Source organism: Ovis canadensis, chromosome 4, assembly GCF_042477335.2.
Source record: "Ovis canadensis isolate MfBH-ARS-UI-01 breed Bighorn chromosome 4, ARS-UI_OviCan_v2, whole genome shotgun sequence".
In the NCBI taxonomy this organism is placed as follows: domain Eukaryota; kingdom Metazoa; phylum Chordata; class Mammalia; order Artiodactyla; family Bovidae; genus Ovis; species Ovis canadensis.
The window spans coordinates 26,026,367-26,050,796 of NC_091248.1; the positions used below are offsets into that span (position 1 = coordinate 26,026,367).

Sequence of the window (24,430 nt, forward strand, 5' to 3'; positions counted from 1 at the left end):
GATAAGCCCCCAGTGACAACTCAACAGGGGCTTCCCAGATGGTATAGTGCTAAAGAATCTGCCTGCCAGCGCAGGAGATGCAAAAGATCTGGGTACGATCCCTGGGTCAGGAAGATCCCCTGGAGAAGGGCATGACAACCCACTTCAGTATTCTTGCCTGGGAAATCCCATGGACAGAGGAGCCTGGTAGGCTACATCCCATGGGGTCACAAAGAGTAGGACATGGTGGCTCAGACATGATTGAGCCCGCACACACGCTAACAACTGAATAGCAAATATGTCCCCTTGTATTTCCTGGGAGGAAACAGTGGTTCAGATGGAGTTGAATGTCAGAAAAGAAAGGCTGAAAGTCTTCACTGTTCTTTAAATTATCTAACAACTGAGCTTCCTTTCCCACTTACCTAACAGAAAAACTATTTTAATAAGGTATAAGATGAAAGTTTTAAAAAACTTGACAAAAATTTTTTAAAAGAAGTGTTAGAAAACACATATTCCTTCTATCGAGTTATTTTTCACACATGATGTAATATTATTTCCCCAAGTTTATTTGAAAAAACTATGGGCCAAAGAAGCATTTGATTTTTAATTTTGATGAATTAGTAAAATCAATAGAACCCTACAGTTATATTTTATATGTATGTTGCATATAAAATGTTAATGTATATTTTATTGATTTTTTAAAAGTTTTATTTCATTCTGTTTGTTTAATACTTTTTACTAACAAGACACTTGGATCTAGTGCTCCATGAATCAGGCAGCAGCTAGGCACCCTCACATATTTGTACATATATGAGACAAATGTCCCTGCTTTTAAAGTCACAACAATGTGCATTTTCCAACCTAGGAACTGTTACCCAGACCTTAAAAAATGATAGCAGCTGTTTTTCTTATATTAGAAAACTGTTCTAATATGTCTTCAGGGTTTTTTAAAACTTATTTTCATGTAATGACCCAGTCATATATGGAGACTCCATTAATCTTTCTTTTCTCTCTCTTTTTTTTTTTTTTGGTTTAACAGATTCCTATTCAAGAGACTTTGATACTAAGAGAGCTGGTCATCAATTTCAAAAGCTCTATACTTTGAAGATGCAAATATGATATATATATATATATCTATGTATACACACATGCACACATTATTTTTCTGAAATGTATGGTTGTATATTTATGCAACCACTTACATCTCTGTGGTATTAGGTAATGTCAAGCAAAAATTCCACTGGACAAAGTTAGACAGGCCAGGAAAACTATTCAAGTTATTACAATGGGGGAATGAGATGCAACTCAATTCTGCAGAAAGAAAAATTAGGAGGGTTTTTAAAAGCTGGTGGTGAGCTAGTAGAAAATACGAGAGGAATGTAGTAGAAATTCGATCAGTGTGATGTGTGGAGAACATGGAGTTATTCCTGAGTTTACAGATGATTTTCTCTGTGATTAGCCTCTGGGTCTGCTGGTTGGAGCTGTCATCAGGCTCCTCCCCTCCCACAGAGATGGGCACACCAAGTGTTATCTCCTTGTATGTTTACATGTCAAAAACGTGGTTACCTGGTCTTTAAGAAAGACATTTCCTGCGTTTTGACACTGGCAAGAGGCTGGGAGAAGGTTTGTACCATTCCAAAGAGGCAGAGAAAGAATTTACAAGTTTTCTAAAGTCAATGTCTTATGAAAAGGGAGGTCAGGGACCTAGAATCAAGAAGACTCTGAATTTAAGTCAAGAAGCAGGGAAGAATGAGGCCACCCTGGACAGTAAGAAGAGAAGGGAAAAGCTAACAGTGCAAAAGTCCCTTTCGAACAGTGTTTTTAAAGGAAGAAAGGCCACATCAAAAGGAAGGAGAAGCGGTCCAAGGCTAAGGTGGGGTTGTGCCAAAAACAAGCTGAAGAGTTTCATCTCAAGGACTCATAAACAGAGCCTCGGGGGCCAGGGTGAAAAGACTGACCTGGGCTGCTGATGCTCATCAGTTACAGGAAACCAGAGGCTAAGTGCCTTGACACCTGCGATTAAGAGTGTAAATTTGGCTCGAGCAGTGATTGGGCCTTGGCGCAGGCCTCTGAGAGGGGGAGCGATGCAATCAGAGAGAGGCCCAGTAAGAGGGCCGTTGACAGCTGTGAGCGATTTGAGCGTGCAGAGGCTGGCACGGGAAGGCCAAGGCGGAGGTCATTATCACACCGCCTGGGCAGCTGGAGCGCTATGTCTTCCCTCGCGCTCCCTCTGTCCCTTTGTCTTCCGTGAAGCTCATTTCCTGCCTCTCTCCTTAATTATCTTTCCACACACCAGCCCCTACAACCATCTTTTTGAAAATCCAACTGCCCTTCTTGCTTTGTTGAGATACTTCTACAAGGCACACTTCAGCCATGAGATTTAAGATGTGACTAAATGATCAGATCCTTCAGGCAGAAGATGCAAAGCAATAATTAAGATAGTTTCTTAAGTTTGCCTGATCATAAAACTCAACCTGGGATTATTTTTTTTGATACAATACATCTAATAAATGTGGGGTCTTCTGAAAATATACATTCCTGGGTCCCAATCCAAATCCACTGAGACAGTGCTGTCAGGGGAGGAGTATAGCAGTGTGTTTTTCAAAGCATCACACATGTGAGTGCTCAGCTGTGTCCAACTCTTTGAGACTCCAAAATGGTAACCCTCCAGGACCATCCAAGCAAGAATACTAGAGCAGAGTCCCATTTTCTCCTCTAGGGCATCTTCTGACCCGAGGATGGAATCGGCATCTCTTGCATCTCCTGAATTGGCAGGTGCTTTCTTCACCACTGCTCCACCTAGGCTTCCCTGTTTTTCAAAGACAATGTCCTAAATGACAGTTACACTCTAGCAGTCTGGGAAATGTGTTAAGGAGTAGCCTGTAGCTGGAGAAGACTCTTGAGAGTCCCTTGGACTGCAAGGAGATCCAACCAGTCCATCCTAAAGGAAACCAGTCCTTCTCTGGAAGGACTGATGCTGAAGCTAAAAATCCAATATTTTGGCCACCTCATGCAAAGAGCTGACTCATTTAAAAAAACCCTGATGCTGGGAAAGATTGAGGGCAGGAGGAGAAGGGGACGACAGAGGATGAGATGGCTGGATGGCATCACCGACTCGATGGACATGAGTTTGGGTAAACTCCGGGAGTTGGTGATGGACGGGGAGGCCTGGCGTGCTGCAGTCTATGGGGTTGCAGAGTCGGACACAATTGAGCGACTGGACTGAACTGAAATTGTAGCTGGTAATGACAGAGGCTTCATAGAAGTGAGTTTTTAACAAGTTAATTCTTTAAACCCTTTTCCTCTCTGTTTCAGTTCCTGGTGGCAACAATACATTAGGCTAATGGCGATATTTAATATATGATGCTACCTGGAAAACTGGTAAAACCCACTAGAAGTATGTTTCTGCCAAACATTGGCCTGAGGGAATGAGGGCAATAAAAGGAGAGGAATCTGCGGATGCATGAAGATTCTGCAGGCAATGCCACCAGGTTAGGGGTGAGCTGGAAGCTGAACTCTCATGAATGAGGCCCTGGACATACTGCCACCGAAGTACTGCATTTAAGCTGAACTTTTGTGTCTCTGTAGCTCTATCCCAGTATGGGAGAACTGGAATAGAAAAACATCTGGACGAGGAAATGAATTTTCCACCGTACTGACGCTGCCAGGTATAGACAGCTGTGCACCAAGTGAATCATCACAGACAACGCTCCTTTAAAACGCTGAACGAGTATGAAACAAAGTGTCTTGAAGGAACAGAATTTAACCTGCAGGATTATTTGAACCAGCCCAGTTTTCCTGTTTAGGAAGAGCCATGAGAATTCCTACCTGAGGCCTTCATGAAAACAAGTGGAAGGAATCTGAAGCGAACGCTGGAAGAAGTACTCGGAGTAATGCATAAAACGAGAGGCCAGGGCCTCCTGGTGGCTTGGTGGACAAGAATCTGCCTGCCAGGGCAGGAGACATGGGACGATCCCACGTGCTGCGGCCAGCAAAGCCTGTGCACCACAACTTCTGAGCACGTGCTCAAGAGCCCGTGCCCCACAGAGGAGCCGCTGAAACGAGAAGCCTGCACGCTGAGACTAGAGAGCAGCCCCCACTCGCCACGACTAGAAAAAAGGCCAAGAAGCAACAAAGACCCAGCACAGCCAAAATAAACAAACAAGCAAATAATTTTTTTTTTCTTAAAGAGGATGGCCTAGTGTCGTTTGCACTTTTCCGCTAACCGGCTGACCACGCAGCTTCACCTGGGCCACAGTGCCCCACTGGTAGCTGAGCAGAGCGCTTGATTTGGGACTCGAAGTTTGGACAAGAGGAGGCAGAGATGATAACAATTCTCATCAACATCTATCACTTTCTGGCAAGCTCTGGCGGGATCCAGTGCTCATCTGATTGCCCATAGATCTTACTTGTCAAGACTACCAGCCTGCCTCTCGAGCTGGTCCAGATGTTGTCCTGCTGGAACGGAGTGGTATTTTTCAAAGCACAGTCTTCTTTTGGTCAGGAGCCTCACCTAAGTTTCAAACAGAAATGAAATAATGAGCAGTCTCTGCAGAGCTTTCTGCCTCAAAAGTTCTTATTCTCTAAGAACACGGGAAAATCATGTATGCAAGGTTCATGTGCAGAGTGACATGAGAAAGGGCCCCATTCTGTCCCCCAAAGAAGAGCCCTTGGGATATTTAACTCACTTTTCAAATGCAATGGAGAAATCGGAGATATTTTCCCCTTGTATTTTCATCTTTCAATGCAGCTATTGGCCTGAAAAGATAAACAAGGAAAATCTACAGGTAGAAAACAAAAACAGAAGAAATGAGGTGACAGAGAAGGCAGGGTATTGAAGCTCCAATACTACAATCTAGCATAGATACATTCTAGAAAAGATTTTTTCCAGATTTATTGAAATTAATTGGCATATAACACTACATAAGTTTAAGGTGTATGGGTTTAAGGTGTATTTGATATATTACATATCACAAAACAATGACCACTAGCTAGCACCTCCATCACCTCAGTTCAGTTCAGTCGCTCAGTCGTGTCTGGCTCTGTGACCCCACGGACTGCAGCACACCAGGCTTCCCTGTCCATCACCAACTCCCAGAGCTTGTTCAAACTCATGTCCATCGAGTCAGCGATGCCATCCAACCATCTCATTCTCTGTTGTCCCCTTCTCCTCCTGCCTTCAATCTTTCCCTAATTATAATTTGTTTTGTGGTAAGAATATATAAGATCCACTTTCTCAGCAACATTCAAGGATATCATAGAGTGATGTTAACTGTAATCACCATGCTATATATTAGATTTCCAGAAGTTACCCCTCTTTTTACTTTAGGCTTTATGAGGTTATAATTGGCATATAAAATTATAAAGTATTTAAAGTTTACATCATGGTAATTTGATAGACACACACATTTGTGAAAGAATTCCCCTCATTTAGTTAATTAACACATCCATCACCTCCCTTATCTTGTTTTCTTTTTTCTTTTCCTTTTCTTTCCTGGTGAGAACATTTAAGTTCTACCCCCTCAGCAAATTTCAATTTAGGTGACTATCAACTATAGTTGACAGTTCAATCCCCTCTGATCACATTCATTTTAGACCTGAAAGTGTGTACTGCCTGACCCATTTTCTCCATTTTCTAACCCCTACTCATCAGCATTCCAGTCCTTTTTCTACAAACCTGTGTTTTCTTTTTTTTTTTTTCCAATTCCACTCAGTAGTGATACCATGCAGTATTTGTCTTTCTCTGTCTGATTTATTTCACTTAGCATAATGCCCTCAAGGTCTATCTATGTTATCACAAATAGCAGGATTTTTTTTTGAAGGCTGAATTATATTCCAATGTATATGCAAAGAATTTCTAAGGCAGTTTGAACATGGATGTAACAGAACAAGAAGGAAATATTAAGGTATTAATAAGAATAGTGAAGGGGAGAAATGTGTATATGTCCTTTACACATATGCTGATTTACCACAAGAATAACCTCTGACCACTTTTAAGCATTTCATATACCCTTTTGTCAGTATGTTGACACCAATAGCTGATAATGCTAGTCTAGATGATAGAGTTTGCTATGCCTGTCCCCTTATTACTGTGATTAGTGTTAACCATTCACTTGTGCCTGACTCTTTGTGACCCCCATGGACTGCAGCCCATCAGGCCTCTCTATCCACGGGATTCTCCAGGCAAGAATACTGGAGTAGGTAGCCATTTCCTTCTCCAGGGGATCTTCCTGACCCAGGGATTGAACCCAGGTCTTCTGCATGGCAGGCAGATTCTTTACTATCTGAGCTGCCAGGAAAGCTTCAGTTAGATGGCCGTGATTGTTAAATGTTAAGTTAAATTTAACTTATTAAACAAATTATTAAAGCAAATATAACATGAAAGCATGTTAATATTTGCCTTATTAAAGCAAATGGAAGATTTGGTTATGATATTTATGAATAAGTCACTATATAGCTTCATTTTATTTTTTAAAAATTTTTTAAATCAATTTGTTTATTTTAATTGGAGGCTAATTACAGTATTGTAGTAGCTTCATTTTTAAAACATACTTATGCAGTTTATGGAGAACAGTGTGGAGATTCCTTAAAAAACTGGAAATAGAACTGCCTTATGACCCAGCAATCCCACTGCTGGGCATACACACCAAGGAAACCAGAATTGAAAGAGACATGTGTACCCCAATGTTCATCACAGCACTGTTTATAATAGCCAGGACATGGAAGCAACCTAGATGTCCATCTGCAGATGAATGGATAAGAAAGCTGTGGTACATATACACAATGGAGTATTACTCAGCCATTAAAAAGAATACATTTGAATCAGTTCTAATGAGGTGGATGAAACTGGAGCCGATTATACAGAGTGAAGTAAGCCAGAAAGAAAAACACCAATACAGTATACTAACGCATATATATGGAATTTAGAAAGATGGTAATGATAACCCTGTATGCGAGACAGCAAAAGAGACACAGATGTATAGAACAGTCTTTTGGACTCTGTGGGAGAGGGCGAGGGTGGGATGATTTGGGAGAATGGCACTGAAACAAGTATAATATCATATAAGAAATGAAATCGCCAGTCCAGGTTCGATGTAGGATACAGGACGCTTGGGGCTGGTGCACTGGGATGACCCAGAGGGATGGTATGGGGAGGGAGGTGGGAGGGGGCTTCAGGATTGGGAATACATGTACACCTGTGGCAGATTCATGTTGATGTATGGCAAAACCAATACAGTATTGTAAAGTAATTAGCCTCCAATTAAAATAAATAAATTTAAATTAAAAAATAAGAATAAAACATACTTATAAAAAAAGTCAAATGGCAAACATAGTAGAATATTCACAAAAATTAAAATATGTATAGCATTATTATAGAGAAAGTGAAAGTGAAATTTGCTCAGTTGTGTCTGATACTTTGCAACCCCATGGACTGTAACCCACCAGGCTCTGTCCATGGGATTCTCCAGGGGATCTTCCTGACACAGGAATTGAACCCACATCTCCTGCATTGCTGGTGGATTCTTTACCATCTGAACCACCAGGGAAGCTCCTATCATTATTATAGAAAGAGTTGATACAAATCACTAAGAAACGTTATTAACATTGAAATATCTGCATAAGCAGATGATACTGAGAAGAAAACTACCTATGAATGAGTCCAAGGACCTATTCAACTTTATAGTAATTTGCAAATTTAAAATATAATTATTGAATGAAATAAAGACACATTTAAAAATACAATAATTTAATTCAAGACTGGCGAAGGTGTGGTGATACAGACAATCTACTTCACATCTAGTAAAAGTATAGATGGGTTTAACTTTTATGAAAAATTGTTTGTAATATGCCTGGAGATTTAGAATCATCAATTCAGCAGTTAATTAAAATGCTATCACAGACAATAAGTGATGTGAAATAATACATTTATTATCCTAATTGTATATTTTAAAATATAGTTACCCACAAGGTCTAATTACTTCAGGAATATTTACCTCATAGTCCTCAAATTTTTTGCTGTTACAATAGCATATGATTTTCCCCAAAATTGGTTTTTACAATGCCTAGAACCTATTACTCTTGTGTCTGAATAGTGTTGGTTTTTTATTTAGACCCATTCTATTGCAGAGTCAAGTAAGTGCCAGATTCCCTAGTCCATTTTTAATTGGTCTAAAATTGTGATTTTTCTGTTACTTTTCACTCTTCCTTCCTGTCCCTGGCACTAGACACTGGTTTTTCTTTCAAGATGATATCTTTCTACAAACAGGTTTTCTTACTGTTTTCTTTCTTACTTACTTAAGAGATTTAGAAAGAAAAATATTCCTTTATAAGAAGCAAACATTAATTTATTCTAGAAAGCTTCTAGAAAAAGTTGGATGTTAAATCTCAAATGCAGAGCCAGTACTAAAATAGCATCATCCGAAGGAGCTGAGAGGGTGTCTATCCTGGCTCCATTATGACTGTTTGGGTAAACTTAAGTGAGTTCTTTACCCTCTCTGTGCTTCAGTTTCCCACCTGTAAAATGGGGATAACCGAAGTACCTTCAGCACCAGGCTCTTGGGGTGGTTAAACGGGAGAAGGTCGTGAGAGGCGCAAGTCGGTGACAGCCAACGAGTAAGCGCTGTGTTCGAGCTCAACCTTAATTATTTTGTTTTAAATAAATGTGTTCTACAATGTTCTGAAAAGTAAATGACCTAACATTTAAAAATTAGAACCACGCTTGGAAAACGGCAATTCTCAAGGACTGGTTAAAAAAGTACAATAATATCACTGCTAATCAGTTACCCTTTGCTCATTTTTTCCTTTGTGCTAGATACTGTCCTAATCACTTTACATATTATTTACTCATTTAATTCTCACAGAAAATATTGTGAGTTACTATATTATTATCTCTACTTTATAGACAGGGAAACTGGAAAAACACAGGTTTAGAAATTTACCTAAAGTCGTAGAAGGACATGAGACACCAGAATTCAAACCCCAATATTGCTAACCTGATCAAAGTTCTTAGTCATTATGGGACAATTAATTTTTCTGGTAATTTATAGCAAATTAGTGATAGCTATAACAAAAGTTCATAATATTCTTTAAGATTTGTCTAATATTAATTAGTTGATATTAATGCTTGCTATTTAAAGAATAGAATTGTTTATCATAAATAATAATTGAATAATTATTGATAATGGAAATCTAAAAAATCTAGTTGTTGGGCAATACAGCGTAACCTTTATCACCATTATTGCTGTGGTGACTTTGAACAAAAGTCAGTGCCAGGAGAAAATAAACATTTCCTGATGACCTACTCACATAAGCTCAAACCTATACAGTCATGAGAAGATATGCATTCCAACAACAAGGTTACTGGCATGAGTGCACCAGTTCATTTTGTTATGGCTATTCCTTATATACTAACGCACCATTTTTTAAAAAATAATAAATTTGGCATGTACCTTAAATATTCAGGTAGTCTACCCCAGTGGAGGTCTACTAAGGGATCCACTTAGAAGTATTCTAATAAGGAATATCTGAGGTCCTGCTTCTTATTCTGGGAGTGGGTATCAAGGTCCACTCCTCATTCCCAACTATATGTGGATTAATGGGGCTGCAAAGTGAAGGACCAGAAAAAAAGAGTTCCAGTTTTTACCTCTAAACAGTTAATGAGCCGGCAGGGCAGAGATGCTCATCTTGTGACGTCAGTGGCCCTTCTCAAGAATACACCATGTACTCTAAGGATGAGATTCTGGGAAAACTCTTCATCACTAACAGAAGAACTATCAAAGGATTGGCAAAGCTTTAAAATTTTCTTGTCCCTAATATAAATTGTAAGCTGTTCATTAAATGCCTCCAAATACATTCTAACGAGAACTTTTCAGCTTAGAGAGGCTGTTCTGCCAGGCTCTCTGTTGAGCCCGTTCCCAGAGAGAGTAGATTCTATGATTAAGGTGATTAAGGTAATCAGCCAGTCTGATTCAGACACTCAGCCCTGTTGCTGTCAGTGGACCTGCTGGTCATCACCGGAAGAGTGCACTTTCAAGGAGAATTTCTCTCTACAAGTACTCTTGTGTCTGTTCAACTTGAAACTAAGCTGGAGAAAGAACTGTGCTTGAAAGTTTTCTGGTTGCGTGAACAGCAACTTGCATTACAGGGTGTCCCTGACCACATACAAAGCAGCACATGCTTTTGATGTCTGTTATCCCTTTCTTATAGGCTTCCCGGATGAATCAATGGTAAAGAATCCATCTGCCAATGCAGGAGACATGGGTTTGATCCCAGGGTCAGGAAGATCCAACTGAAGAAGGAAATGGCAACTCACTCCAATATTCTCGCCTGGAAAATCCCATGGACAGAGGAGCCTGGCAGGCTACAGTCCATGAGTCACAAAGAGTCAGACATGACTGAGCTACTGAACACACACACACATGCATCCCTTTCTAATAAACTGCTTTGTATGCAATGAATCCTGGATAAATTGTGATAAGGTGACTGGAAAACCTCCAGCTTTAATTAATCAAAGTTACTTAAATTTTATGTTTGTATAATTAAAGGCTCCATCTTTAATATTAATGACAGCTCCCACCTTTGAGAATTTTTAATTTTGTACCAAGTACCAGCCTATATACTAGCCATATTGACCAAGTCCTTCCTGCCCAAATACCCAATACCCTTCTCTTCTTCTGACTATGCTATCTAGATATTCCTATTTATGGAGACCATATAGATTCCATTTTTAAAAAATTTTAGGCCTGGAAGAAACTTGAGAGATAATTTAGCAACACCTCATAATCTATGTCTGCCTGTTCCAGTAGCTACTAGCCACATGTGGTGTGAGGGGAAGGAGCCAAAAAGACCACGTGTGGGTACATCAGACATTTATGGGGGAAAGCACAAAACCAGGAGAGAGTATAACTTTCCAGTTTGGGAAAAAAATCAATATCCTCATGATATCATCCCTCACAATTATTTACAGAGTTTTGAGCTTTGATGTGTATGGTGAATTTCTGACATGAACAAATTTTTCAAACTCTCAAAACTGTAATCTCCCTCACTATTTTCACTGGCTACCGTACAAATTTTATTAGAGGAGACTTGAGTGAAATGGCAAGAGCAGTCACAATAAAAGATTGTTTAATCTCTGAAGTAAATTTTCTAATTTACTGATCCTTGAGTTAATCCAATAATACCTTGCAATCTTGCCAAGTCACATTTTAGATGCCGACAGGGGTTACTCCAGTGACCTATCAAGCAATCCCAAGTGTTCATTGCATGGCCAACAAGGTGGCGGAAGAGGCTGTGACGCACACATGTGATTTCACTTCCCAAATCTATTGTCCCCTGGGGAATTTTTAGTACTTTGAGCTAGACAGAAGAAGTCCAGAAGACCCAGGGATCAGACTGCCAGCGTGTATGTAGGGAGCAGACATAGCTTCTTCACAGCAAGCATGAGCAATTGAGGCAGAAGGGAAGTGTCTTCTTTGAGGAACTGACAGACAAATGCCATCAACAAGAGGTCCTCGCAAAGGAAGTTGGCACAGCTGTCTTGAGCACATGACAGGTTGCCTGGGAATTCTAGACTTACTTGGATGGATTCCTGGAGTGTAGAAAAGCAAGGTATAAAGTACGATGGTTTTGAAGATGGAAGTAACTGGCTAAAAAAAATCCGGTTTTAAATACTAATGCAAGGTGGTGTGTGTATCACCACAGATGCACACACATTCTCAAGTAGCCTGAATTGCACTTGGCAAACACGTCTGACCTTCATCTCACACACACCCTGTATTATCCCCATCAGCTATCATTGCCACCTCACCAAAGAAGGTCCTGAGGTTCAGAGGAAGTGTGTTTCTCAACTTAGTTTGGCATCCATTTCCCCTAACACTCCCAGATTCCAGATTTCTTTAATGGAAACACCTTCACCAGTTCCCTGTGGGCAGACTTTGCAGGACAGTAGATCTAAGTGCTTGTTCTCTCACTATGGAAACTATAGAGAGTCCTTCTGCCAAAATATCCTACCATCATCATAGCATCTAACCATATGCTGCCAAGGAGTGGGCATGTGACCCAAGCTTGGCCAATGGAATGTTCTACTCTAGGATCCTGAACCTGGACTTGCGCTGTTCAAGGATGGAAGAAACAGAGCCCGTCTTCCCAGCTGCAGGGTCTGGGACAGGCTCTTCAGCAGTCCCAGTCACTAAAACCTTTCAAAATTTCCTTATACCTTTGCAATGAAGTCTGTTTTTCACTTATGTGAAAGTTTCTGTTAGTCATAACTATCATGGGTTGAATTGTGTGCCTCCAAAATTCATGTGTTGAAATCCTGATCCCCAAGACCTTAGGATGTGCCCTTATCCGGAAATACGACCTTGGTAGATAAGGTGAGGTCAGACTAGAGTAGAATAAGCCTCTAACCCAATATGACTGGTATCCTTATAAACAGAGACATTTGGACATTGATATACATACAAGAGTGTGACTTCCCTGGTGGCTCAGACGGTAAAGTGTCTGCTTGCAATGCGGGAGACCTGGGTTCGATTCCTGAGTCGGGAAGATTCCCTGGAGAAGGAAATGGCAATCCACTCCAGCACTCTTGCCTGGAAAATCCCATGGACGGAGAAGCCTGATAGACTACACCCCATGGGGTCGCAAAGAGTCAGACACAACTGAGCGACTTCACATACATACAAGAGGAAGAGGATGAAAGAGGATGAGATGGTTGGACGGCATCATCGACTCAATGGACATGAGTCTGAGCAAACTGCGGGAGATAGTGAAGGACAGGGGGGCCTGGAATGCTGCAGTCCATGGGGTTTCTAAGAGCCAGACACAATTTAGTGACTGAACAATACAGAGAACACCACGAGAAGTTGAGGGCAGAGGTCAGGGTGCTGTTTCTACAGGACAAAGAACATCAGATTGCCTGTAAAGCACTAGAAATTAGGCAAGACACATGGAACAGATTCTTCCCCATAGCCTCTGAAGGAACCAAATCTGCTGACACCTTGATCTCCAACTTCCCACCTCCAGAACTGAGAGACAATATATTTCGGTGGCTTAAGTCATTCAGTCTTTGTTATTTTGTTACAGTAGATTTAGCAAATGAATGCAATCATCTAAACACTCAGCCTAATTTTTTTTTTTTTTTAAAGAGAGATGAATATCCTATTCCTGGGGAGTTGAAGCTATTGATTAGGAGAGACTTGAGCAGCCTGAGGAGATGAGTTGCTAAACTGGGAAATTTACATGGAAAGTTAATAGGCTGGTCCCTAAACATAGGTACAAGTACTTCATGAAATGCCTATGTTTTCCTTGAATTCACAGGAAAAAAGAAATAAAAGCAGATGCTTTTGCAGTGAGCAGATAAAGAAAAGGCTGGGGATGAATAATCACACAGTGTGAACAGTTTGAGTCTGAGAAAAAATGTATGATGCACAGTTGTCAGGATAATTTCTCTGCTAAATGCACTAAGTTTTTTGCTTCTGCCTGGTGTCTAAAAATGATGGATTATATTCACTATTCTCCAGTTGATTCTTTGATATAATGTTAGCATCTGCTCTGAGTCAGAAGTTAATACAGTGTGGGCAGAAGGCCTAGTTTTGATCTGATTACGGTAACTAACTTTATCTTTTTAGTGCCCAAGGATTAAATGGTCCCTAATTAACTCTTATTCTTTCATCAAATGGCTATTGAATATATACTCAGGGACAAGACAGAATAAGACCGCCAGGTTTTCAACCCCACGTCAGAGAGAGCAACAAATGATACAGGAATTAATGGCTAAGTGTATTGTGTAGCTTTTCACCTGCTAAGTGCAAGGCAAGGGAGAATTAGCAGGTCCAAAGCAGGGTACGTTGTCTGAGTGGAAGAGTGTTCCTGGCAGAGTAGATGGTACTGTGAAAACCTAGAAATGAAAGTGAGTACTTTGGCAAGTTGGGACACTGAGGAAAGGTCACCATGGCCCAGAGATGAGGCTAGAGAGACCAAGAAAGGGAAATGGAGGAGTCTGAATTATCCTAACGGTGAATCATGGGAGAGTTTTAATTTGGGAAGTGGCATGATTACATTTGCCCTCCTTAGGATCACTCTGGGCTTCCCAGATGGTGCTAATGGTAAAGAATCTGCCTGCCAATGCAAGGAATTCAGGAGATGCAGGTTTGATCCCTGGGTTGGGAAGATCCTCTGGAGGAAATGGCAACCTACTCCAGTACTCTTGCCTGGAAAATTCCATGGACAGAGGAGTCTGGCGAGCTATAGTCCATGGGGTCGAAAAGAGTTGGATATGACTGAGCACATGTGCAGAGAAGATCATTCTAGTCGCTATCTGCAGTCTAGATGCACAGATATCAGTAAGAAATCTACTGGCATGATGAGAGAGACAGATTGAACTGCCTACACTAAGGACCATGGGAAAGAGAGAGCATTAAGTCTGGAGGAGAATACCACATCACTTGACTGGGGAGGTTGCATTTCATACTAGTCTGGCCAACACTACCATTCTTGCTTGTTGCCCGGGTTCTATGAGGCCCACCTGAGAGCTCCAACATGACCCACTGCCGAAGATCAGTGAACTCCTAAGAAATTTCCCCAGGCAGTGACCTACGTCCTTTGGATGGGAACTCCGTAATGTTTGGCAGTTGTGCAACAGACTGTCCATAACCATTGCCTCTCACCTCTGGTGGTACAGCAGATCTGGCAAGCCTACAGCCCCCATCTCATCTCTCTTTTCCAAACAACTCTTGGAAGCAGGTAATACCGGGTTATAGACAACTAGGATGAGTGTCTCAGTCCCAGCCCTCCCCTTACCTGGAGGTTTTGTCAGCTCTCTACTGAATCGCCTCTTCCTTCTTTCCAACAGCGTGGAGGGAACGCAGCAAGTCTGAGCACTCACAGCACAGGTTAAAATCCTGCCCAGCTTCTGACTGAAGTCAGTCGGACGTTTCTTCCTAAAATTATTTAGGGTACCAAAATGTGGGGATGAAAACTTTAGTAGGGCATTTTTTAAATGGCAGGATGGGTTAGCTGCCTATATTCTTAAAGCATTTGATTGAACTATACATTCTTAAGTATTGAAATATTATACTTTCAAGTATATAACCTACTCCCTTGGTAAGAAGTGACTACTGTAAGTTTTTGCCGATATACATCCCATAAAAGAGAAATGGAGGAGTCTGAATTATCCTAATGGTGAATCATGGGAGAGTTTTAATATGGGAAGTGGCATGATTAGATTTGCCCTCCTTAGGATCACTCTGGGCTCCCCAGATGGTGCTAATGGTAAAGAATCTGCCTGCCAATGCAGGGAATTCAGGAGATGCAGGTTAGATACATATATATAGCTTCCTTGATAGGATTGACAAAGAAATGGAAAGAAAGTGGAAAGTGTTATTCACTCAGTCATGTTCAACTCTTTGAGACCCCATGTACTGTAGCCCGCCAGGCTCCTCTGTCCATAGAATTCTCTAGGCAAGAGTGCTGGAGTGGGTTGCCATTTCCTTCTCCAGGGGATCTTTCCTGTCCTGGGAATCGAACCTGTGTCTCCTGTGTCTCCTGCATTGCAAGTGCATTCTTTACCCGCTGAGCCATCAGGGGAGCCCTGAAAAGCATAGCTAACTGTAGATTGGCATTTAGGGTATGATAACTTGCTGGGAGAAATATCAATAACCTCAGATACGCAGATGATACCACCATTATGGTAGAAAGTGAAGAGGAACTAAAAAGCCTCTTGAGGAAAGTGAAAGAGAGTGAAAAAGTTGGCTTAAAGCTCAACATTCAGAAAACGAAAGTCATGGCATCCGGTCCCATCACTTCATGGGAAATAGATGGGGAAACAGTGGAAACAGTGTCAGACTTTATTTTGGGGGGCTCCAAAATCACTGCAGATGGTGACTGCAGCCATGAAATTAAAAGACACTTACTCCTTGGAAGGAAAGTTATGACCAACCTAGATAGTATACTCAAAAGCAGAGACATTACTTTGCCAACAAAGGTCCGTCTAGTCAAGGCTATGGTTTTTCCTGTGGTCTTGTATGGATGCGAGAGTTGAACTGTAAAGAAGGCTGAGCCCCGAAGAATTGATGCTTTTGAACTGTGGTGTTGGAGAAGACTCTTGAGAGTCCCTTAGACTGCAAGGAGATCCAACCAATCCATTCTGAAGGAGATCAACCCTGGGATTTCTGTGGAAGGAATGATGCTAAAGCTGAAACTCCAATACTTTGGCCACCTCACTGGAAGAGTTGACTCATTGGAAAAGACTTTGATGCTGGGAGGGATTGGGGGCAGGAGAAGAAGGGGACGACAGAGGATGAGATGGCTGGATAGCATCACTGACTCGATAGACGCGAGTCTGAGTGAACTCCAGGAGTAGGTCATGGACAGGGAGGCCTGGTATGCTGCGATTCATGGGGTCGCAAAGAGTTGGACACGACTGAGCGACTGAACTGAACTGAACTGAACGTAGAAAAAAAAAAAATGATGAGTGGCCATCTAAGCCCCAAACCAGCAATCTCAATTTTTATTTTTATTTTTTAATTAAGAGTTGATTTTCGTTAACAGACCAGGTCAGCCTGTCAGGAAATAAAATGTAAAGTCATCTTTAAATCCACTGAACTTTTAGTTCCAAAACTTTCCAGCAGTCAAAGGTAGTACTGCACTTAAGTGGACAGTGAGTTCTCGACACAGTTAAGGCTGGCGATTCTGACTTTCTGAGGTCACTGTCTTTACGCGGCTGATTAGATTCCACCACTTTTGAGAACTGATACTAAACACATTTCCAATGTTAAATTCCTTAAAGCCTTCAAAATAGAGAATGTCTAATTTAGAGCTCTTAGTTACAATAATTAGCAATTAAGACTCCAGGAAATTACATTTCAATCACTCCTGTAGAATCCTTGAAAAATTCTAAACCAATTCAGAAGTTCCTATACGATAAAAGAGTAGATGGCTCGTTGTGAAAGTTTCTGAACCACCGTTTCCTCTGTTTTTAATTGAAATCTAATGTAGCCTTAAGGTAACTCTTAACGGAGCAGTAGGCTCAGTCCCAGGATTGCCGAACCGGAGAAGGGACGCATTCGCTGCGGTGTTTTCTTTGGCAGTTTAACCAGTGGCTCCTCTTCAACTTCACCTAAGACAGGAATTCCACCCCATCCCAGACCCAAAGATTTCAAAACACGCTTTCTGATTACAAAAAAAAAAAGTCTAAACTCCTTCTGCCTCCCACAAGCAGTTCCTCGTGAACTGGAATTCGAGACGGGATTCTGGGAGCTGCGCTCATGCACTGCAGCAATGCTTGCCTTTGGCTCTGCCCCTTCCTCCTCTCTCCACGCTTCCGTTTCCCTGCTATTCAGGATCCACTGTGTCCAAGCCCGCAGGGTCCTGGGCCAGGGGCTCAGCGCTGAAGAATCCGCTTGCCAAGCAGGAGACTCAGGTTCAGTTCCTGGTTCAGGAAGATCCCCTGGAGCAGGAAATGGCAACTCACTCCAGTATTCTTGCCTGAAAAATCCCATGGACAGAGGAGCCTGGAGGGCTACAGTCCATAGGGCTTCAAAGAGCTGGACACTTAAACAAGTGCCCTGCTACTGCTGCTGCTGCTAAGTCACTTCAGTCATGTCCGAATCTCTGTGACCCCATAGATGGCAGCTCACCAGGTTCCCCTGTCCCTGGGATTCTCCAGGCAAGAACACTGGAGTGGGTTGCCATTTCCTCCTCCAGTGCATGAAAGTGAAAAGTGAAAGTGAAGTCGCTCAGTCAGGTCCGACTCTTCGAGACTCTGTGGTCTGCAGCCCATCAGGCTCCTCCATCCATGGGATTTTCCAGGCAAGAGTACTGGAGTGGGGTGCCATCGCCTACTCCGAAACCAGTGCCCTGTGTATCCTTCAAAATGGCAAAGATCTCCTCCTAGCTCACCTATTGATCAAAAAACTACTTCCTTTCTGTCTCAGAATCTGTCAGGGAGTCAGCAACTTGACATGCTTATCTGAAAGCCAGTTAATGAACAACAACAGCATCACTTCTTCAGAAAAATATTTGTTTTTAAATTTCAGCCTCCTATACCTTCATCAGAAACAGTGACACTCTGGCAGAGACAGAGGACTGTGAGACAAACGACCCCCTCAATTCATATATTCCAGTCAGCACTTAGTTTTATGATTGACTTCACGCACATGTTTCATAAAATTATAAAACCAAGAACTGGAAAGGATTTATAGATAAGTCCACGCTTCCACTTTAATGATAAAAACCAAAATAAGGGGAAACACAAAACACCAGCACAGAAGACCATCCTACAGTTACTATACAGAGAGAAGCCAGGACTCCTGACTCCAGTTCTGACACTTGTTTGCTTATCTCCCAGACTTGCTGTTAATGAGCTTTCAGGAAAATATGCATGCACTCCTAATTCTTTTTATCTGTCATTCACAACAGGGCAAGGTGAGATGGGATTGCAGAGAGCGTCTACAGCACCTCCAAAAAGCATACTCAGATTAAGAAAGCATAATTAATATTAGAATATTCTTCCAAATTGGGGGAATGGAAAAGCTACTGCTTTGAAAAAAAAAAAAACCTACAGGTAGTAAGTTGTAACAAAATACTGGCGGGAAACAATTTCATCCTGTGCATATCAATGAGTTACAAAGACTGATGAGGGAACTAGAGGCACATCCAAACCTCATGGGAAGAAGAAGGCTGTTAGCTTTATCTGAGATGTAGAAAATACTTTTAAGAGCTTTGTAAAATTTTGGTTCTAATTATGAAATATTTCCAAATAACATAAAATTAAAAAAAATATGACCATCCTATATTCACTCATCATACTGAAAATGCTGCTTGATCACATTTGCTTAATATTCCCCTTTGTTATATAAATTTTTTTAAGATACAAAACATTCAGGCTCAGATAAAGCTCCATCAGCAATGTGCATTCCTGCCCCTCTCTCTCAAGTGGCAAGCACCCTGATGAAGAATGTAAATATCTTTGCCTTTTAATTTACAACATATACATATATGAATAAATAACATGTTATTCTTTGAGGACATTTTAAAGCACGTATAAAGGCTAATACTATTGCATTTATCATTTTACAGCTTGTTTTTCCATTAAACATGCCACTCATGAGATCTTTTTCATATGGATATACGAGATGTAGTTAATTCATTTTAACTTTAAAATATTGTACATTCAACTTTAAAAGTGTTTATCACAGTACAACATTTATTGCGTAATAAACTCAGCTTATCTTTCCAGTGTTCTATTAAGGTACAGTTACATTGTTTTTATTCCAGTGCTGCAATGAAATTTTAGTATATGACATATGTACGTATGTGTACACATGTGTAAAGTTTTTCTAAGCTATATAACTGGAAATGGAATTAGAATTCAAGGTTACTTGCATTTCCATGCATTCTAACAGTGAAACACTGTTTTCCAAAGTAGTTGTGCCAATATATCCTTCTCCGAGCATTACACTGCAGTCCACGGTTTCGCTAAGAGTCAGACACGACTGAGCGACTTCCCTTTCACTTTTCACTTTAATGCATTGGAGAAGGAAATGGCAGCCCACTCCAGTGTTCTTGCCTGGAGAATCCCAGGGACGGAGGAGCCTGGTGGGCTGCCGTCTATGGGGTCACACAGAGTCGGACACGACTGAAGCGACTTAGCAACTTAGCAACAAAAGCATTACGTGAATTCAAACCAACATTTAGTGATGTCAGATGTGTCTTTCTTATCTCTTGGTGATGAAATGATATCACCAATGATATTATTTTAATTTCTATTCCCTATGTAACAGTGAAATTGAGCATATTTTCATATAGGTATGCAATATCCCATTTCTCCTTATGTTTTCTAAATACTATTCCTTTGTCACTTATATAGATGGAAAATACCTTTTCTCAGTATGGGTTGCTTTTTTGCTCTGTTTATGATATATTTTATCATATGCAGGCTTTTAATTTAATGAAGTCAAATTTATCACCATTTTGTTTTGCTATTTTTACTTGTTGTTTAAGAAATATCTCTTACCTGACATTATAAAACATTAGTCTTTATTATTTTTGAGTTTTAAAGGTTTGCTTTCTATATTTAGATTTTAATCTCAGTTCAGTCGCTCAGTCGTGTCCAACTGTTTGCTCCCCGTGGACTGCAGCATGCCAGGCTTCCCTATCCATCACCAACTCCCGGAGCTTGCTCAAACTCATATCCATCGAGTGGGTGATGCCATCCAACCATCTCATCCTCTGTCATTCCCTTCTCCTCCTGCCTTCAATCTTTCCTAGGATCAGGGTCTTTTCCAATGAGTCAGTTCTTCACATCAGGTGGCCAAGTATTCGACTTTCAGCTTCAGCGTCAGTCCTTCCAATGTATATTCAAGACTGATTTCCTTTAGGATGGACTGGTTGGATCTCCTTGCAGTCCAAGGGACTCTTAAGAGTCTTCTCCAACACCACAGTTCAAAAGCATCAATTCTTTGGCTCAGCTTTCTTTATGGTCCCAACTCTCACATCCATACTCGACCCCTGGAAAAACCATAGCTTTGACTGTATGGACCTTTGTCAGCAAAGTGCTGTTTCTGCTTTTGATTTTGTCTCTGTCTAGGTTTGTCATAGCTTTTCTTCCAAGGAGTAAGCACAGTGGCTTACTTTAATTTCATGGCTGCAGTCACCATTTGCAGTGATTTTGCAGCCCAAGAAAATAAAATCTGTCACTATATCCACTTTTCCTCCATCTATCTGTCATGCAGGATAGCCCATTGTCATAACATCACTATGCTATAATGAGCCCAACTTTCGCCCATGAATGTTCAAGGCTCAGTGGTAAAGAATACACCTGTAAATGTGAGGCAGGGTTCAATCCCTGTGTTGGGAAGATCCCCTGGAGAAGGGAATGGCAACCCACTCCAGTATTCTTGCCTAGAGAATCCCATGAACAGAGGAACCTGGCAGGCTAGAGTCCAAGGGATCCCAAAAGTAGGACATGCCTTAGCAACTAAACAACAATGCTAGATATCTACCTAGAGGTGGGTCTGTTTCTACGAACCTAGTCTCTTCTGTTGATCTATTTATTTCTTCCCATGTCAATAACTCTGCTTAATTTGTTACAATTATAGAGTACATTTTACTGCTGGTAGGATCTCTTCTTTTTATCCTCGTCTTTTCTCCACCTTAGTCTCCATCTCTTTCTATAAAATTATTTTAGGCTACTCTTGGTGCTTTTTACCTTTGTATGACATTAAGGGTCAGCTTATAAAGTCTGTGAAACTAAATTTACTTTATAAATCAATTAGAGTACTCTCACCCTTCTAAGATTAAATATTCTAGTCCTTCCTTATGTCTTCTCTCTATGTGTTTAACTCTTCTTTGGGGTCTTTCAGGAGAATTTTGAAATAGCCTTCATAAACATATCACACGTCTCTCATTAGATTTGCCTTTAGGTGCATTTGCTGCATTTTATGGAGTCTGTGAAGAGATACTACTGATTTTAAGCATGGGTTTTGAATCCATAAATTGGGATAAACTATTATTGCTACTAATAGTTTGCAGATTTTCTTATATTTGCCCATGTAGACAATTATATCATTAGCAATAATAACTATTTTTTCTTTTTATGAATTTTTCATATTAAAAGCTTTTTCAGTAATTAAAGTGTCTTACTACACTGGCTAAAATCTCCAGTAGAATATTAAAATTAAGTGGTGATACTAAGCATCATTTACAAGGTGTTTAAAGGGAGTTTCTAATGTTTCCCCATTAAGAATTACATTGCTATAAATTTTTTGTTGATATTATATATCAAAATTTTCCCAGGTGGCTCAGTGGTAAAGAATCCACCTGCCAAAGCAGGAGACTTGGGTTCAATCCCTGAGTCAGGAAGATCGCCTGGAGAAAGAAATGGCAACTCACTCCAGTATTCTTGCCTGGAAAATCCCATGGAAAGGGAACCTGGAGGGCAACAGTCCATGGAGTTGCAAAGAGTCAGATATGACTTAGCAACTAATCAGCAGCAGCAGCAACATTCTAAATCAAATTAAGGAAAATTACTCTTATCCCAATTTTGGTATGAATGTATGAATTGTCTTTGTTTTTTTAAATCCTAAATAGGTACTGAATTTTATCAAATAACTTTTCTAAATCGGTTGGGATAATTATAATTTTCAACTTCAATTTATTTATATGGTGAACAAAAATAATAGATTTGTCTTATTTAAATAAGATTGCTATTTTTCAAATGAACCTCACTTGGGTATGCTATATATTTCAGTACATTTTTTTGTTTTTTATTAATAGTTTATTGATATTTTGCATCATTTTCAGAAATTAGACAGCAGTTTTTCTCTGTGGTGCTATAGTTCTGAAAGTTTGGGTTTCAGTTCTTTATAGTCCTCATGGAACAAATTGGAGAAGGCAACGGCACCCCACTCCAGTACTCCTGCCTGGAAAATCCCATGGATGAAGGAGCCTGGTAGGCTGCAGTCCATGGGGTCGCTGAGGGTCGGGTACGACTGAGCGACTTCACTTTCACTTTTCACTTTCCTGCATTGGAGAAGGAAATGGCAACCCACTCCAGTGTTCTTGCCTGGAGAATCCCAGGGACGGGGGAGCCTGGTCGGCTGCCCTTTATGGGGTCGCACAGAGTTGGACACGACTGAAGTGACTTAGTAACAGTAGCAGCACGGAACAAATGGTAAAGCATTTCTTTTTCTCTACTTCCTGAGTTTGTTTAAAAAACTAATAATATCTTTCTCAAATGTGTAGGACTTGCCTATAAAACTCTCTGTGTCTGATTAACTTTATCTGTTTTTGTTTTTTTGAAACTACTGATTCAATTTCTTTAACAAGTATAGAACACTGCATCTTCTGTGCAGGTATTTTGGTAAATTTGGAATTTAAAAATAAAATTGCTCTTTTGACTAAATCGTTCAAATTTATTACCATACATTTTCCAAATACATACACACAGGCACTCACGCATGCACACACACACAGTATACAGATTCAATCTGCAGTTGTTGTCTTTTAATCCCTGATAGGCCTACCCTCTTTTTGTTTCTTTATTAGTCTAGCTCAAAATCTTTGTGTTTCATCTCTTCAAAAAACCAATATTTGGTTTTGTTGACATTCATTATCAGTATTTTTTTTTCTGTTTCATTAATTTCATCATTTCACTAAATTTCACTCATTTTCTTTGGACAGATTGTACATAAATGTCTAGGTTTGGGGTTTCCCAGACAAAGTAAGAACTGCAAAATCAGATCCGAACTCCAGGGAGGCAAAGCCAAGGGCACCTGACTTCCAGGGCACACATCTTCATTTCTGCTCAGCTTCTGCACTTCCTTGTCATCTCCTCAGGCTGCCTGGGTGGTCTTCTTAAGGACACCTTTTCATTTACACTGAACACACTTCCAGGGGCTTGACTCTTGGCAAAGGTTTCAGTTTTACCTTCGTTTCCTTGCCTAGACCCAAGGCCCCCTCTTCTGACTCCAACTAAGTGTTAAATCCCAAGCATCTGGATTCTCAGGGACCATACGCTCCTCCCCAAGACAGAATTAGCCTCCCTCAATTGCCATTTGGGGGCTTACCCAGTGGCTCAGTGGGTAAAGAATCCACCGGCAATGCAGGAGATGAAAGAGAGGTGGATTGGATCCCTGGGTAGGGGAGATTCCCAGGAGGAGGGAGGGGCAACCCACTCCAGGATTCTTGCCTGGAGAATGCCACAGACAGAGGCGCCCGATGGGCTCCAGTCCATGGAGTCAGAGAGAATCAGACACGACTGAAATGACTGTGCACGACGTATGCAGTTGCCACTTGAGTTTCCAGCCTTTCTTCAGTTACTGTGAATGGGGAGAAGTCCATTTCTTCCTTGGGGGCTCAAATATGCTATAACATTGTTGTTGTTATTGGTACACATTCTTCCCGTGTTTCAGGTATTTGTAGCAAGAGGGTGTCTCTGTTTCCCTAGCTAACCATCTTGTTGGAACAGCAAGTTTTTAATTTAGATTTTAAGATAGGCAGATTCAGCATTTAGATAATGCTTCCGTTTGCCTGTTAGATGATATTAACAAATTGCTACATTTATAGCAAGGCAACAGAGGTGCAACATGGTTCATATATATTGTCATGTTTAATTTTCACAACAACTATTTTATAGATGAAGAAACTGAGAATTGGGGTTTTTTAATAATTTTTCCAGGGATGGCAACAGTTATTCAAAGGCAGAGCCAGAATGCATCTCACATCTGTCTGATCCCCAAAGAGACAATTCCCAAGCTCTCAATCTCTCAATTTTGTTGTTGTTGGTTGGTTGGTTGGTGTCTTTGTGTTGTGTTGTTTGTGTGGGTTTTTGTTGTTGTTGTTGTTGTTGTTGTTTTGCTCTTCTGTCATTCAATATTATCTTTTTCTTACACAAACCTACTAGCTCCTGAGATTTCCATAAAAACCTAAAAGGCAAGAAAAACTCTCTGTGGAC

At 40.7% G+C, this 24,430-nt stretch overlaps 1 long non-coding RNA gene across 1 annotated transcript in view; it reads right to left on the minus strand.

The window, feature by feature from the left end:
* LOC138439140 (uncharacterized) overlaps positions 1 to 24,430 on the minus strand; it is a 299,286-nt gene that overhangs the window by 93,133 nt on the left and 181,723 nt on the right. The window contains exons 4-6 of the long non-coding RNA XR_011256586.1: positions 14,776 to 14,915; positions 4,668 to 4,737; positions 4,389 to 4,492 (exon numbers count right to left, since the gene is read on the minus strand). This is a non-coding gene — a long non-coding RNA (uncharacterized lncRNA). The remainder of the gene's footprint in view (positions 1 to 4,388; positions 4,493 to 4,667; positions 4,738 to 14,775; positions 14,916 to 24,430) is intronic.